This window comes from Juglans microcarpa x Juglans regia, chromosome 6D, assembly GCF_004785595.1.
Source record: "Juglans microcarpa x Juglans regia isolate MS1-56 chromosome 6D, Jm3101_v1.0, whole genome shotgun sequence".
Classification (NCBI taxonomy): Eukaryota; Viridiplantae; Streptophyta; class Magnoliopsida; order Fagales; family Juglandaceae; genus Juglans; species Juglans microcarpa x Juglans regia.
The window spans coordinates 11,639,748-11,644,800 of record NC_054604.1 but is presented as its reverse complement, the minus strand read 5'-3'; positions in this window follow the sequence as shown (position 1 = coordinate 11,644,800).

The window sequence follows — 5,053 nt, the reverse complement described above, 5'->3', positions numbered from 1 at the left end:
GAGTCCACCTTCTACTTATTAGCCAGCTCCTTTGGCACTATGCCCTTAGCTTCTCTTGAGAAAAATTGTAGAGGTTTAGCTTTATTGTTTTAGATGTTAGACCCAATTCAAACTTTTGAATAAGAAATTTGTCATAAATTTTGCCATTTCAGTATATGATGCATACGAAGTTGGGCTGAGAATTTGATACGGCAGGAGAAGAGAAAACATGTGATGTAAATTTTCATGGATTATGAATAATATAGCAAAATAAATTTCATGAAAACATAGTTTTTTTGTCCAAGTTTGCTAGAATTTTTAGCAATTCAGTCAGATTCATGAAATCTGGGCTTCCAATGAATCAAGGATTAAAGCCAGAATCATCCTTCCTACTAGATTTATTTGACAACAATAAATTTCAGTTTTGATTTCAATTAAATTAGGGTTCATCAGCTTAAACAATCAACTGACTGGGGAAGGTCACAATTATTCCTTTTTTTCAATCTCTTTAATTACAGGGCAACTTTTAATGGCAAATGTTCAGGTTGTGATCGTTACCATCTTTGAAGTAGGGGTGAACACTGACTTAGTCGGAGTCGGATTCACCGACTCCCTTAAATCCGACTCCGACTTGTCGGAGCGGAGTCAAATTTGGGCTTTCAGCTTTGGGCTTCTTTTTTATTTAGCTTCATATTTAGCCCATTTAAAAATTAATTTTTTGTGAGCTTTCAAATTTTAATTTTTCGAAAAAATTAAAGACTAAAATTAAAGTATTCACCATTAATTTACTTCTATACTAATACTTAACTTATTTTTATATTAGACTTATAATATAGTGTTACATGTTATTATATTATACTGGTGTCCAATTACATATTATTATACTTTAGTAAATTAGTATTATGTGTTATTAACTTATTATACTAGACTTATTAGTTATTTCTATACTAGTGTTTAATTTATTTCTATACAAGACTTATAGTATAGTGTCTAATTACATGTTATTATACTAATGTTTTAACTTATTTCTAACTTAATTATATACTAGACTTTCTAATATCTAATTAGATGTTATTATACTTTAGTAAATTAGTATATGTGTTATTAATTTATTATACTAGACTTATTTAAATACTAGCGTCTAACTTATTTCTATACTGGATTATGTATGGTGGTAATACTATGATGTTTAAATATACTAAACTATTATTAGTCTATTTATATTATAGTATAATTGTATTATTTTATAATAATTAGCTCATATTAGTATATTATTGAATTTTGTTCTAGTTATACAACTATACTAGTATATATGATAAATATATTTATAATATGTGTACAATATCAGAGTCAGATTTAGAGTCGGAGTCGAAGTCGAAGGGCAAAGGGAGTCGGAGTCAGTCCAACGACACCTCCGAATCCGACTGAAAATTAGAAAAGAAATTCAACTCTGACTCCGTTTTGTCAGAGTCGAAGCGGAGCCGGATTATGAGTCAGATTTTTAGATTTTTGCTCAGCCTTACTTTGAAACATAGAAGGAAGTGTCATTATTAGCCCTAGTTAAATTATCATTTTCACTATTTTTAGAATCCCTCAAAACTATTGAACCATTTATAATCAACTTCTAAGCTATTAATTTTGCCACTCGCTTCCCAAACTACCTACGTAAAATCTAACTTACCCATAACAATTTTTAAAATGATAATATTATAGCAATATTAAATTAAAAAGAAAAAAAAAGTAAACCAAAAGAAAAAAAATATATCTGATTTTCATTTTTTATTTATTTTATTTGTTGAATTTTTAACTTTTCAGTGAAGGCTATTTTTGTTTACTTTTTAACCTGGGGAGCTGGTATATTACAATTTTCTTTTCTTTTTCTTCTTTTTCCTCTTGACTTAGTGATTTAGTATAGCTATATAATATATTAGACTATATAGTAGTATTAATATTATGCTATTAGTATAGTATATATTAGTATTAGTTATAAACTTATAGTGATTTCTTTATAATTATAGACTATAGTTATAGACATAGTGATTTAGTTTAGTTATCAATTTATAATTATATAATTATATTGATGATGTTAATTGTTAATTGTTACTTTGTTACTAACTTAGAGTATATTAATTTATTATAATTTATGATAGTTCTAAGTTAATGCATAATGAGTTATTTACAATTTTTTACATTTTGTATATGAAGCAATAACTAATAAGCATAAATAATTTAATTATCCATGATTCCATACATCCATACATGCTTTATATTTACTTGCAAGTTGCAACTTAGGTCATAGTCTCATAGATGTCACACATTAGTTAATTGTGAATTGATAGGTTAATTGATAATATACAATTAATATAATATTTATTTATAATTACAGATTTAAAATTTTATATTGTAAAGGGGGATAGGTTAGATGAAAATTACATAATTTATTATACAATTATTATATAAAATAATATATTTAGGGATTTTTTAGATGAAAACTACATAATTTATTATACAATTATTATATAAAATAATATATTTATAAAAAAAAAATTGAATTCGGTCAGTCCGGTCCAAGAAAACCCCACCCAGGGACCTGAAGACTGAAATTCCCTTACTTACTGGACCGAAACCGACCATGCATTTTTTCGGTCCGATCTGGTCGGTCCGAACTGAACCGGTTGGTCCGGTCAGTTTTTCCAATTCGAATCGACTGTTTTACACCCCTAGAGGCAATTGTCAAAATTGATAATTAATTAGGATGATTGCTCGATAATGAGCTTGAGATCGAGACATGCATGTTACCGAAGTGGTTATATTAACAAGGAGCCAGTACTAATCATCTCACTATAATATAATAATTAGAAATTATATTTGCAGTCATAGAGTGCGTAAGCACCGCACATTCCTTTTAAAAAGTAAGTAAATATAGGATCCTATATGAAAAAATTAAATTTTTAACGGTGAACCTCACTATTTTTCAAAATAGTTGCGCGGTGTTTATACAACTAATAACTATATCTAGTATTACTTGTCTAAGAAAAGGGTATGCAACATTCGGTCATACAATAGTTTCACGAGTTTGAAACTTTATATATGATGTTGAAGTGAAATGAAACATATAGCATGAAGCTTGTAGGTTAGGGTTAAAGAGTATTTTTGACCAAGTTTGTTGTAACTTTTCAAGGAGCTCCTTAGTTTGAGCATTTTTCATGAAAAATTGAGACGTCAAAACATGACCATTTTATGTGAGGATGCAGCTAGCCACGTACTACTAGGACAAATTGTATAAGGAAGCCTCAATCAATGCTTGTCATTTGTACGTCGAGGTTCAGGAATTGGTCCCAGAAGACCACTTGTAGCTGGGAGCCTCAATGAGCAATGACTGCAGTTAGAGTTTCGGTTTTATTTTCTACCTTGTTTAGGTGCCGAAGGAGCCGATGCATGCTGAGGAAGAAGAGCAGCTGTAGCTGGATTCCAGGAAGATGCATGACTATTGGAACATGCATGGGGGTTGACTTGATTCAGCTTTTGATCGAGTAATTCTACATTCAACCGTGAAGTGAGTAAACGTTGCGTAATCACTTTGAAAAATAGTGGGGTTCACTATTAAAAAATTAATTTTTTTTCATGTGGATCTCATGTTTTATTCACTTTTTTCAAAGCGATTACCGACGGTTGCACAATTCACAATTGTAAATATCTTCTCTCGCTTTTAAAATATGTTCATGCTGATACAACCATATATGCACTACATACTACTAATATAGAGACATGGGGGAGTACAAAAGGAAAGTGATTGCCTAAGTACCAAACTCCACATAGGACTAGGACTGTAAATGAACAAGTACGTTTGATAGCCTACTCGAACTCGACTCATAAGAAAAAGAAACTTGCCCGTGAAAGTAGATGTCTACTGGATTAGTAAATGACATATACTCGACTTGACTAAGGCTCTTTAAGGCCCACTTGGCTCATTAATTCAATTCGATTAAAACTCATTCATACATTAATAAATGTATAGGCCGGTTGTAAAAAAAAGGAGAAAATTGGTGAACCAGACTGTACCCACCAAAACCAAATCAGTTCAGTCTTGAACAAGTCTGATCCGGTACCCGTTCCTATTTAGAAAAACCGGTTGAAAATCAATCTGGTTCCTGTTTTGATTTTTAGAACACCGGTTCAAATCGAAATGGACCAGTACATATATATTATTTTAACTTTATAAATTATATATAAAATAACTTTTATATGATTCTTATATTATATAAAATTATATATATTATATTATATATATATATTATATATATTATATTATATATATATTATATATATTATATACTAAATTGCTAATTAATATAACATGAAATTTTAAAATCTTATTATTCATGTCTAATGTCTATTAATATTATAATATAAAATTAATTTGAAAAATCTTAATATAACATTTGATTATAAAATAACATAAATTAATCTAATAATTTTTAATATAACATTTAAATTTTGATATAATATATAAATTTTAATTTTATAACATAAAATTAATATAATATTAATATAACATAAAATGAAGGATATGGGTCAATCACTTGCTAAAGTTTTGTTGGAGTATGATTTTGTTTATCCATAAAACTGGACCAGACCTGAAATCGAAAAGACCGGAAGTTCTGGTTTTAATGGTGAATCAGTTTGGTGTTGGTTCTTAGATTTCCAAAACTGGTATATACCGGCTTGATTCTTAAAAATGTCTAAAACCGGACCCGTTACACACGTATTAAAATGTATATATATGTATACATAAGTAAATAAAACAAGTATAGAGCCTTTTGTGATTAAGTATAGAGTTTGTAACCTAATTATGCCCAGTCACTTATACCTATATATTGAATATGCTTCATAGCTATATGTTATTTAGTTAGGTATTTAAGTTAACAAATTATGGTAACTATTTTATAATTTTTACAATAGTTAGTCGGTAGGATTTAATAATTTCATATGCTAGAATGTAGAAACCATATAATAAGTGTTGATATATACTATTATATTATGTGTATCATATTAGTAATTTATGTAGACTTAA